This window comes from Phyllobates terribilis, unplaced genomic scaffold, assembly GCF_046119375.1.
Source record: "Phyllobates terribilis strain yellow unplaced genomic scaffold, ASM4611937v1 Scaffold_9__5_contigs__length_417890890, whole genome shotgun sequence".
Lineage (NCBI taxonomy): Eukaryota > Metazoa > Chordata > Amphibia > Anura > Dendrobatidae > Phyllobates > Phyllobates terribilis.
Genome location: NW_027362769.1, coordinates 21087686 through 21101377, shown reverse-complemented (window position 1 = coordinate 21101377; position 13692 = coordinate 21087686).

The window sequence follows — 13692 nt, the reverse complement described above, 5'->3', positions numbered from 1 at the left end:
TTTTATTTAACCCCTTTAAAGCCCAAGACATACTAATACGTATCTGCGCCATGGGACTTAAGAGCCTGATACGTATTAGTACGTGTTGGCGATCGCGCCCGCACATAGGTTGTGCGGGCGCGATCACCGCCGGGTGTCAGCTGATTGTCTCAGCTGACGCCCGGTGCTATGTACAGGAAGCGGGCCCACACTGCTCCTGGCACATTAACCCCCGCAATGCTGCGATCGAAGTCGATCGCAGCATTGCGGTGGCAAGGGGAGGTGATCGGGATACTCACCTCTCCTGCCGGCATCCAGCGATGTCTGCCGCAGCTTTCCGGATGTTGCCATGATGACCTGATGTCGTCATGACAACATCTGGGTCACCAGACAGCAGGAAGATATTTTGGTCATGTGCAGTGCATGACCAAAGTATCTTCTGCATCCGCAGCACTGACAGCCTTTATAGCACAGGGATGGTGCTCCATCACTATGCTATACAGGTGATCAGAATAAAAAAAAGTGAAAGTCCCAAAGTGGGACAAAGACTAAAAGTAAAAAAAGTGTTTAAAAATGAAAAAAAATGAAAAAATTGTAAAAATATTAAAAAGAAAATAACCCACCAAAAATAAAAATATAATGTACCCATCAATAAATATTATTATGAAAACAAACAAAACAAAACAATAAAAGTACACATATTTGGTATCGCCGCATCCGGAACAACCTGACCTGTAAAACTGTCCCACTAGTTAACCCCTTTAATGAACACGGTAAAAAAATAAAATAAAAAACAAAGCAAAAAACAATGCTTTATCATCATACCGCCAAAAAAAATGGAATAAAACGAGATCAAAAAGACGAATATAAATAAAAATGATACCGCTGAAAACGTCATCTTGTCCCGCAAAAAAACAAGCCGCCATACAGCTCCATCAGCCGAAAAATAAAAATGTTATAACTCTCAGAATAAAGCGATGCAAAAAATTTTTTTTTTATATAAAATAGCTTTTATTGTGTAAAAGCGCCAAAACATAGAAAAATGATATAAATGTGGACCTCTGTAAAAGTACTGACCCGAAGAATAAAGCTACCTTATCAATTTTACCACACGTGGAACAGCATAAAAAAATGTAAAAAATAAACAATTCTTGAATTGTTGGTTTTTGTTTATTCTGCCTCCCAGATATTGGAATAGAAAGCGATCAAAAAATGTCACGTGTCTGAAAATAAATGTCACATGCACCAATAAAAACATCAACTCATCCAGCAAAAAACAAGCCGTCACATGACTCAGTCGGCCAAAATATGGAAAAATTATAGCTCTCAAAATATGGCGATGCAAAAACTAGATTTTACAAAAAAATGCGTCTTTTAGTGTGGAACAGCTGTCAATCATAAAAATCCAATATGATTCTGGTATCGCTGTAATCACACCAACCCGAAGAATAAAGTCGTCTAATCACTTATACCGCACGAGGAACGGCGTAAAAAATAAATTCTATGGTTAGGGTTGTGCTAGGGTTAGGGTTGGGGTTAGGATTGGGCTAGGGTTAGGGTTGGGCTAGGGTTGGGCTAGGGTTAGGGTTGGGGTTGGGCTAGGGTTAGGGTTGGGCTAGGGTTATGGTTGGGGTTAGGGTTAGGGTTGGGGTTAGGGTTAGGGTTGGGCTAGGGTTAGGGTTGGGCTAGCGTTAGGGCTAGGGATAGAGTTGGGCTAAGGTTAGGGTTGGGCTAGGGTTGGGGTTGGGGTTAGGGTTGGGCTAGGGTTAGGGTTGGGATTTTTTTCAAAAGTAAAAAAAAAGGATGACGATATGGCGACTAGTGTTGAGTACTAGTGCTCGCTACTTGAGTTTGCATCGGGTGCGCGTGTATTCACTGAGTATCGTGGGTGCTCAAGTGACATGCTCGAGTCTCCGCCCCATATGCTTCGCGGCCTAAAAAACCTTGCGGGGATTGCCTGCCATGCACGAGCGATCCCCGTATGGTTTTTTTTGCATGTCTAATAAACGTGAAACATGTGGGCGGGGACTTGAGCATGTCACTCGAGCACCTGCGATATATGGTGCATACCTGAGTACCCGATGCAAACTCAATTAGTGAGCACTTGCGCTCAAGACTAATGACAACTTATTCAAACGCGACATGGCGTCCACTCTCGATTCCAGCCAATTTTGCGTTCAAAAAGTCACACAGTGCTCCTTCCCTTCTGAACTCTGCCGTGCGCCCAAACACTGTATTTTCCCCAAATGTGGGGTATTGGCGTACTCAGGATAAATTGCACAAACGTTTTTGAGGTCCATTTTCTCCTGTTACCCTTGTAAAAATAAAAAAATTGTGGCTAAAACATCATTTTTGTGGAAAAAATTTGATTTTTTTATTTTCTCGGCTCCATGTTTTAAACTTCTGTAAAGCACTTTGGGGTTCAGGGTGCTCACCACACATCTAGATAGGTTTCTTGAGTGGTCTAGTTTCCAAAATGGTGTCATTTGTGGGGGGTTTTCACTGTTTAGGCACATCAGGGGCTCTCCAAACGCAACATGGCATCTGCTAATTATTCAAGCAAATTTTACAATCAAGAAGTCAAATGGCGCTCCTTCCCTTCCGAACCCTGCTGTGCGCCCAAATAGTGGTTTTCCCCCACAAACGGGGTATCTGCTTACTCAGGAGAAATTGCACAACAAACTGCATGGTGCAATTTCTCCTGTTACCCTTATGAAAATGCAAAATTGGGGGCTGAAAACATTTTTGAGGGAAAAATGTGAAAATTTTATTTTTACGGCTCAATGTTATAAACTTCTGTGAAACACATGGGGATTCAAGGTGCTCACCACACATCTAGATAAGTTCCCTGATGGGTCTAGTTTCCAAATTGGTGTCACTTGTGGGGGGGTTTCCACTGTTTAGGCACATCAGGGGCTCTCCAAACGCAACATGGCGTCTGCTAATTATTCAAGCAAATTATACATTCTAAAAGTCAAATGGTGCTCCTTCCCTTACAAACCCTGCCGTGCGCCCAAACAGTGGTTTTTCCCCACATATGGAGTATCTCCATGCTCCAGGGAAATTGCACAACAAATTTTGGGGTCCATTTTTTCCTATTACCCCTGCGAAAATGAAAAAAAAATGGGTCTAAAGTAACATTTTTGTGAAAAAAGTTAAATGTTAATTTTTTTCTTCCACATTCCAAAAATTCCTGTGAAGCACCTGAAGGGTTAATAAAGTTCTTGAATGTGGTTTTGAGCACCTTGAGGGGTGCAGTTTTTAGAATGGTGTCACTTTTTGGGTATTTTCTGTCATAAAGACCCCTCAAAGTGACTTCAAATATGATGTGGTCCCTTAAAAAATGGTTTTGTAAATTTTGTTGGAAAAATGAGAAATCGCTGGTCATCTTTTAACCCTTATAGCTCCCTAATAAAAAAAATTTGGGTTCCAAAATTGTGCTGATGTAAAGTAGACATGTGGGAAATGTTATTTATTAACAATTTTATGTGACATATCTCTCTGATTTAAGGGCATAAAAATTCCGATTTTGAAAATTGCTAAATTTTCAAAATTTTCGCAAAATTTCCGTTTTTTTCACAAATAAATGCAAGTGATATCTAGTGTTGAGCCACCCCCGTAGTGTTCGAGTTCGGTTCGTCGAACACCCGTATGTTCGCCGAACTGTTCGTCGAACTGTTCGTCGAACACCTTCGAACACCGTTAAAACCAATGGCAGGCAAACAAAAACACATAGAAACACATAGAAAACACATAGAAAACACTTCAAAGGTGTCCAAAAGCTGAAAAAATGCTCAGAAGACACAACTAACACATGGAAAAGTGACAAGTACATATAGTCATGCGAAAAGAAAAGAGGTGGAGGAGTAAAAGGAGGGGGAGACACAGATATAGGCATGTCATGCCCTTCTAAAATCAAGAAAGGCTTGAGTAAAAATCTAAAATCAGCCTACCAACACCCAGACGTCGTGACAAGAAAATGAAAAAAAGAAATATCTTTAGGTAGAATGGCGGTTCCATTCAGAACACTTTCCTTACAAGTGGTATCCCCGTTGTGAGATGTGCCAAAAACGGAACCCAATACATTCGGACTAATCCACCATTTGTCATATCCAAGGGGCATGTCAGTAAACGACAACATCGACGCGGAACCAAGTACAGTAGTATATACTGTACATCATTTGACAAGGCAATCAGGCAGATCAAGAAGTTGGGAAGGGTCACCCTAATGGCCAAAACAGACATTGATGCGGCGTTCCGGTTACTTACTACCTGTGCCTCCGAATAGTGTCCACCTATTGGGCTGCTTCTGGGAAGGAGCATACTATATAGATCGCTGTTTGCCCATGGGGTGCTCCAGATCCTGCTCACTATTTGAGGCGTTTAGTTGCTTCCTCGAATGGGTTGTAATGGACGTTTCTAAGGGGGCACATATTATCCATTACCTCGACAACTTCTTATGCCTGGGCCCAAAAGATTCGCCACAGTGTGAATACACGCGGTAATCCACCTGTGAGAAGGAGAGAGCTGGAGGGAGAGCGGACACCACAGAGCCGAGGGGTTAGATGGAGAACGGAAGAAGGAAAGAGGGAGAGGGAGGTAAGGGAGTACAGTGGAAGGCCGACCTGAGCTCCCTCACGTTCCTGCTGGGCGGGGAACAGCCCTGGGAAGAAAAGCCGCTTGCGCATCCCTTTGAGGTTACGGGTGCGAGCGGGCAGAGGGACTACGCTGGAGTGCGAAGCCTACACGGCCAGTCCGTTCCTGCCCGTGCGACCTCCGTGTCGCCGGGTTTGTGCCAGAGCCGCGGTGGACCCTGACGGCCAGCCCCCCTCTCCCAATACTGGTGCCTGTCCGCTGGTGGGTCGAGCCCCCACGCGGTGGGGGGGGAGTAACATCTGCAGAAGAAAGACCATCTTCCAGCCAAACTAAGATGTCTACTTCTTTTAGTGGACAATGTGATACGATCCCTTTCTTACGGACACGACTATCGCTACAAATTCCAGATGAGGCACAAAAACAGCAGGTGCTTCAACGGATATCAAGTGCTCCTTCAAGTGGGCTCTCCTCCACATCAACTTCAACATCACAAATACTCCAGTCCTCAGAGGTGTCACCCCAATCGCACTTGCTTCCTCACAGCTCCCAAGTCTCCAGCTGCCCATCTGAGTATGGGGTAACACAGATGGTTGAGTCTGCACAGCTGTTTACTCATACTATAGCCTGGGAAACTGAGGTCTGCTACAGAGCTTCTGTTAATCCAGATGAGGAAATGATCTGCACTGATGCCCAGAATCTTTATGAGTCGGATCCAGGACCAGATGAAGAAGGTTCTGAGCATAATGTAGACCCTCGTTCCCAAAATGTAACTCCTGTTGGTGGAGACAATGATGAAGACGATGATGAGACTCAAATACCTGATTGGAGTGACAACTTGACTTTTCAGTCAGGGCAGGAAGAGGTTGGCTCTGAGGACGACGGGTGTGAGAACACACAGGGTGATGATGACGAGGTTGGAGATCCCACTTACTGTCAACCCACAGCCAGCCAGTCGATGAGGTCAGCAGAGGAGGTGGAGCAGGATGTGACTAGCCCAGGGGAAGGGGATGACTCGGTACCCGGGCCTTTGCCTGGCCTTTGGGATGTTGCGGTGGTCGGCTCCCGTGCCCGTACCCTGGGGTCACTCTTTAAAAGGGTAGATAACTGTTAACTTTATAAGAGTTCGTGACGCCACCTGTGGTATCTGGTGAGAAGCACCAGCGCTGCAGCAGTCCACTGAGGCCGGTGATAAGGCAGCTCGATTGTATAGCTCCCCACTGGTGGAGCTAGGCCTCAGAAAAGCATATGCAGGGGGAATGCAGGACAGGCGAGACCCAGCTGGGTCAGAGCAAGAACGGGAATGGACACGGTAGTCACTTCAGTACCTTTTACTGGTGGAAATTCAGGCACATCCCGGAGCACTGTAGGGTGAAGGGTGCATATCAGGATCCTCCCCAATGAGCGGGTGTAGGGCCTCCTGTTTCTTGCCTCTGCGTAGTAAGTTTCTGACCTGCCTGGAGCTAGGCCTAACTTTGTCTCTGTCCTGCGCTGGCTGACCTTGGGTAGGGCCTTGTCTTGGAGTTCCCAGTATGCGGGGCCTAAGAGTCTCCTGGCTCTGTTACGTATCAGCACCTTAGCGATCCTGGGACTTGTAGTTCTCCAGGGATTCCAGTTATGCCTTACTGGGTCATAGAGATCCCGGTAAGCTCGGATCCGGTGTCCGGTAGATGCTTCGAGGTGAGCTGGTTAAGCTCCTCTGCCCCCTATGTACTAACTCTCCACTCGCCTTCGGCCTACTCGGGCCCTCACTAAGCTATACACACCAAAGGCAGCTTGCCGCGCTTCACCGATCTTATGGCGCCGGCACACCTTAAGCTCTAACTGGGCTCCCTGAATCTAGCTAGCAGGAGCCTCGTGCTCCACTGCTGAACTATTAACTGAGTTCTCTAGACTAGACTGAGCTCCACTGCAGACTGACCTCTCTTAGGCTTCTCTACTGCAGGAACTCTTCAGAGGAACTGAACTGTCTAGCTCCACCTTCCCTATTTATATCCCTAATGGGCTCCCTCTGCTGGTCTGAGGTGGAAGGTGGAGATGTGAGAATGTTTATGGGGGCCTCTTGTGGAGGATTCCATCAATGCACTCTTCTAGGATCTGTGATACCAAGCGCAGCTGGGAGTCACAGATGCTATTGACGACGAGGTTAGGTTGCGCCTTCCTGGACAGAGACGGAGTACTGAAAGCGCGTCTACAACTGCATCCTCAACCACAACTCTGCCTCTGACCACAAGTCGTAGTGGCTCTTCAGGTCGCTTGGGCTCTAAGCCTTGCATAGCCTGGGCATTTTCTCAGATCGATAAGGATGACCCAACTCGTGTTATCTGTAATATTTGTCACCAAAAGCTAAGTAGAGGCCAAAAAATCCAAAGTTTGAGTACTTCATGCATGAACCGTCACATGGATATGAAGCATAAGTTGCAGTGGGAAGCTCACTGTGCTACAATGCGGCCTAGCGGGCCGGGCCAACCACCGTCTGCCTCATCTTGTGCATCCGCGGCCTCTTCATCCTCTGTGACTGGGGGGACAGCAGTCACACATATTTTTGGACGCAGACCTGCCACCTCTTTACCCGCAACAGCCAGTGTGATTGGCAGGTCATCATTTCATTTGGAAGTGGAAACACCAGCTGGTGTTGAGCTCTCTCCGACATCGAGAGCACCACCTTTGGATCAAGGCAACCTAACTTTTCCACCTGCATCTTCCTCACAGACGGGCAGTTTGCCAGGGACACCCTACTCAACCCCATCTAAGCACAACAGCCAGCCCTCGGTCCCTCAGATGTGGACAAGTAAAAGACCATTTCCTTCTAGCCATGACAAAGCTAAGAGGTTGAATTTCACCATCTGCAAGCTCTTGGCTACAGAAATGCTGCCTTTCCGCCAGGTGGACACAGAGGATTTTCAAGACCTTATGTCTGTCGCAGTGCCCCAGTACCAGATGCCCAGTCGGCACTACTTCTCAAAGAAAGGTGTGCCTGCGCTACACCAGCATGTCGCACACATCACGGCTTCTTTGAGAAACTCTGTGTGTGACAGGGTGCATTTCACCACAGACACTTGGACGAGTAGGCATTGACAGGGGCGTTACATGTCGCTGACTGGGCACTGGGTAACTATGGTGACAGCAGGACAAGGGGCTGCTGTCCAAGTCTTGCAATCCCCACGAGTTGTACATCAATCCTCTTTATCTAGAAGTTCCTCCACAGCTTCTGCCTCCTCAACCTCCTCTCGGTCCTCCACCTGCACCCAAAGTCTGTCTGGTAATGCCACCCGCTTTCTAACTGCGCAGAAGGAATCCTGCACACCTCCTTACTATGCTGGCAGCAGGGCTCAACGTCATCAGGCGGTGTTTACTTTGAAATGTCTGGGAAATGTGAGTCACACAGCTGCGGAGTTGTGGTCATCTCTGGAGACCCAGTTTCATGAATGGTTGTCTCCACTGGACCTGCAACCAGGGAAGGCCGTGTGCGACAATGCTGCAAACCTGGGTGCGGCCCTTCACCAGGGCAATGTCACATACGTGCCTTGTATGGCTCACGTGTTGAACCTGGTTGTCCAGCAATTTTTAGCCCACTATCCCGGACTAGATGGCCTTCTGCAGAGGGCACGGTCGCTGTGTGCTCACTTCCGCCGTTCGCATCCCACAGCTCAACGACTTACAGCTCTATAGAAGTCGTTGGGCCTGCCAGTTCACCGGCTGAAATACGATGTGCCGACACGTTGGAATTCAACTCTGCACATGTTGCAGCTACTGTGGCAGCACCAACAAGCCCTGGTGCAATACGTTCTGACGTATAGCCTGGGCCAACGAGATCCAGAGGTAGGGCAGATCACGCTGCAGGAGTGGTCTCAGATCAGGGACCTATGAAGTTGACGCGCCCCCTGGGCCGTGGGGTACCCGGAGCCGGGCCGGTAGACGCTGGGGGTTGTAGTCACTGTGGCGGTGACCCGGTCCGTGACCCAGGGCGGTCAATCCAAGGGTAATTTGTATATATGAGTTTTATAATGTCCGACTACGCCACCTGTGGAGTGCGGCCAAAGGGGCCGCCGCTGCGGAACAGTCCTCTGAAGCTGGTGGTTTTGCAGCAATGGTATTATTACTCCCCACAGGAAGAGTGTAGCTTCAGGGCAGTGTGGGTGGATGATGGTGGTTGTAGTGCAGGGAGTCAGTAATGAACACAGAGTCCGTGTGATGCAGTCCCAAGATCTTTACTCACAGTTGTTGCAGTCCAGATTGCAGGTACCAGAGCAATCTCCCCCATCGTGCTGTGCGTACTCAGTGAGGGGCTCAGTCCACCCCCAGATAGCTCTGGAGTACTTAGCAGGACCCCCTTCTGTGTGTCCTTTCTCTGGCCTTCTCCCTGCACCTCACACCCAGTGACACTTCTATCCGGTATTTTCGGGCCTTGGCGGGAGACGTGTGTTCCGCCCCCTGGGTCCTATGTGGCTACCTTTTTAGTGAGACTGGTGTGGACTTTGGCCTGCAGTACATGAAATGCTGCAGCCTCCGGTTTCTAGTTGAGCCTTGCTGTTTCTCCGCAGTTGAGGGACCGGTTCCCCTTATCTGGCCTGACCGCTCTACCTCCTGGTAGCAGCGGGTGTACGGGTGGCCTTCTGCACGGCCCGTACCCCTAGGGTCCCTTCGGTTCCTGGAGCCTTCCTGCTCCCACTTCTCTCTTCTCTCCTTCAGTCCTGGGCCTCCCAGACTGAGCCCGCCTCCGGAACAGAGCTCATGCAGAGCCTCTGCTCCTGTCACTTCTCCTCCTCTGACTGGCTTGCTCTTTCTAAGATGGCTTCCTATTTATACTCTCCCTGTCATGTGCTCCCCTAAGCTGCTTTCTCCACCCACACCCACTACATAGGACCCTCTCGCCAGCTAGGGACCTGAGACTGTGCTCTCCCTTAGGAGCAATCTCGCCCTACCCCCACTGCGGGTATGTGTTGGATGCAGGTGTTAGGGTCCCGAGCCATACTCCTTCCTTACCTGAGGGTGAGATACCACACCTCTGGGTGAGAGTCAGTACCTCTGTGGCGACTGAACCCTCAGGGGCGCCACACACCCTTCTGCACAGTTTTGAAATGGCGACGAAGATGTTTAGTGCTGACGATGCCATTATCAGCATGACTATTCTGGTGATTTACATGCTGGAGCACATGTTAAACAGAATTCAGAGTCAGGTGGTGGACAAGAGGAGGTGGAGGAAGTAGAGGAGGAGTCGTATGCGGAAGGGATAACATCTCCAAGGTCCAGACGGTCGGCAGCACCAAGGCGGCAGGCATGGGAGGGTGGGGGAGAGGGATTAACCAGGGCGCATGGTAGCAGCCAAACTGTGGGGGAAGGTGCAGGATCTGAGGAAGAAGTGGAGGACGAACTGGCGATGGGCATGTAAGACTCATCAGATGAGGGAGACCTTGATCACATTTCTGTTGTGTGAGGTTGGGGGGAGAGGGCAGAGGAAGGAAGCATGATTCTTACCTCGCTACCAACACAACAAGGACTTGGTCCTCCTGGATGCGCAAGACACATGAGTGCCTTCTTGCTGCACTACCTGCAACATGACCCTTGGATTGTCAGAATTCGAAGTAATCCCGACTACTGGGTGGCCACACTCTTAGATCCCCGGTACAAAAGTAAATTTGCCTAAATAATTCCTGCCATAGAAAGGGATTCACGCATGCAGGAGTATCAGCAGAGGCTGTTGCAGAATCTTACATGTGCTTTTCCACAAAACACCAGTGGTGCACGTAGTGAATATCACAGTTCTAACTTGCAAACCGTGGGACTGTCGAGTCTTCATCACTCAAATCGTAACAGTAACACAGTATCTGCTGGTAACAGCAATTTTGTGGAATCGTTTCACCAGTTTTTTAGACCATCCTTTGCAAGGCCACAGGAGACAAGAAGTCTGACACATAGTCAACGCCTAGAGAGGATGGTACAGGAGTATCTCCAAGTGAACATCGAAGCCATGATTGTGTCACTGGACCCTTGCTCATTTTTGGATTCCAATCTGGAAAAATGTCCGGAGCTCGCCACTCATGCCTTGGAGATCTTGTCATGCCCTGCAGCCAGTGTTCTCTCTGAATGTGTGTTCAGCGCTGCTGGTGGTGTGCTGACAGATAAGCGCACGTGGCTGTCCACTGAGAATGTAGACAGACTCACGTTCATAAAGATGAACAAATCATGGATCCGCAAGGACTTTTCTACCCCTGTGTCATCCTGGGGAGACTAAAAGCTCGAGGATTTGGTAAAATCACCTCACCAACCATTTTAAGCAACTCTGGGGCATTTTATGCCACTTAAGTGGTGTCTGTGCCACACTTTTTGGAAAAAATGGAGACTCTTTTTGGAGTCCCCTTGCTGTGTTTTACGTGACGTTGGCATCGTCAATTCAAGGTGGGTTGGGTCGCCCCCCCCCATTTAACTGTAAGAAACTACATACACTATGGCTTGGGGTAACACAGATGGTTGAGTCTGAAGAGCTGTTTACTCAGAGGTCTGCTCCAAAGCTTCAGTGTCTGCTAGTCAGCATAGAATTTTTAACTGCATCTAGCCTAGGCAATACTTTGGGCGTAGTAGCCCAGCTGCGAAGCAAGCTGCACCACCTGTGTATCTAATAAGATTTTTAAATGCATCTAGCCTAGGCAGACTGTGGGGACCCCCAACCAAACCCAGACGTTCAGCCCCCCTACCGCCCCCCTTTCCTTGACAATACAATAATGTAACTCTTACAACTGGATGGGTGAGGATCGGTCACAGCTTTATTAACTCTTTATACTCATTCCATTAGAAAGGCATTTTATTTCTAAAATAATTCAGCTTGTTGTAGCATGCCGTGGGTCTCCACACCGGCAAGTTGGCCAACAAGTGTAACTCTCCAACATGTCCTTTCTATTTCCAGGCCACGGAGGATCCTGCGTACTCGTATGCAGGACTCTGACCCTCATCCATCACTCTTAACGCTTGTTCCACTCCGTCCTGGAGTCCTGACAGGAAAATGTCCAGTCCAATATCCATTAAGTGAACACCGTCGGGCCGTATGAGGCCTGCTTTATCTCTTTCCAGTTGTCGGTGTTGTATCACTACACCGCCTCTGTCTCGTCTAAATTTTGGCATCCAAATATTTATTACCCGCCTTGTCCGTTCGATGGCCGTGATGTCTCGCGCACCTTGCCATACCGCTATCGGCACAATCTCTGACCATATTATAGCTAGTTTTGTGAAAAATTCTCTGAAGCGCTCAGTGTCTAGTTTCATTATTGCCATTAGTTATGTGCTCTTGTGATGATCTAGGTCATTTCCCCTGGCCTGTATAACTAAGATGACCGGACCTCTTGCCTCTCTCCCTACCTTGATTACCTCCATTAGTACCTGTGGCCATAGCAGGCCTCTAATACCTCTCCAGTTGAAATATGTGTTATGAAACTCTAATTTCCTCCCGCCTGGGTGGACTTTCGCCCTTTTTTCTGCCCAATATATATACGAGTGGCCTATCACCCACACTGTTGGCTTAGCGTCACCTGTAAAAGAAACAAACCACGTTAAGATAACAAGTCCGGTCTTATGTATCTCGCCAAACACGTGGATCGCCATCTCCCTATCCTCTGAACTTCCGTTTGTGACAGTCCTGCTCTTGCTGCTTCCGTGGCCGCGCCTATGCGGAATGAGTGTGTCCCATAAACTTTGGGGTGGTTCCCTGCCGATGTTATGCATTTATTAACTATAGCTTGGAACTGGTATCTTGATAATGGCATTCCATCAATGTGTGATAGGAAGAAATTACTTTGTGATCTGATGGTTATATATATTTTTACTATTGTTACCCAACTCAGTGTACTGTTTGTGGGTTGTAGAAGTACCCAAGTGCCCCTGCCCGCTGGAACCGTTTTCGATTGGCGTATGCGTAGACGTATTGCATTATTGGCTATGACTACGTCCTGGTGTAATAAGCCTCCACTGGTGGTAATTTTGGATTGAGGGACTAATTCGCTTATGCATAGCGTCCCGAAGAAGGCGATCGCAAATGCAGTTGACAGTAGTGTTGCTTCAAATTGTGAGTGTCATGTTAATGGTGTTAGGGATATGATGTGAGAAATCAGTTTTAGTGACATGGGACAGGACGTCTACACTCCTGACTTGGCTGACCCCTTTTCCACCCTTTTATGGATTGTCTGATGATGAATCTCTTTGTCACATCTCCCCAATTCAGTAGTTGGAAGTTAAATGCTACTCCGGTCAGACACCGCTGCGCTGACACCCCTGATATGCCCCTCATCATTAGCTGGTGGAGAAATTCTATGGTGACTTGTAATCTGGCTTGTTCACATTGGTCAACCCGTCTGCCTGCTACTAGTCGTGTCCACTCTTCCCATGCCTTACCGTATGCTTGCCACGTCGACAGGGCAACTGACGCTCTTATTAATGGCATCAACTATTCGCCACTAGATCCTATAGGGAGGGTGGGCAACTGTTGCCCGATGGGTGGGCGTTTGGGAGGAGCTCTGTGAAAATCTGCCAATTGAATTGTGATAAAGCGTTAGCAGCAGCTTTAGACCCCTCAGCATCGTGGCTATCGCGGACCCATACATTGTGTTTTAGGCACAGGAATGCTAGCCGGCGTAGTAGGCCTAGCACTGGGAGAGACGATAATGCCATCTTATTAATGCAGTGCGCTAGGCTGGTGTTTTTTGTTATGAAGCGTATATTTTTGTTAGCCAGGCGCGCGCCCCATATTTCTATTGCTACCACTATTGGGAAGAAAAATTATTTTCCGGGCTAGATGCAGCTAAAAATTATTATTAATTTCAAAGCTGGTGGAGCTTGGTATAGATGGCCTAATACAATGAGTACCACACACTGCTACTAAGTCCAAAATTATTTTCCGGGCTAGATGCAGCTAAAAATTATTATTAATTTCAAAGCTGGTGGAGCTTGGTATAGATGGCCTAATACAATGAGTACCACACACTACTACTATGCCCAAAATTATTTTCCAGGCAAGATGCAGCTAAAAATTATTATTAATTTCAAAACTGGTGGAGCTTGGTATAGATGGCCTAATACAATGAGTACCACACACTTCTCCTATGCCCAAAATGATTTTCCAGGCAAGATGCA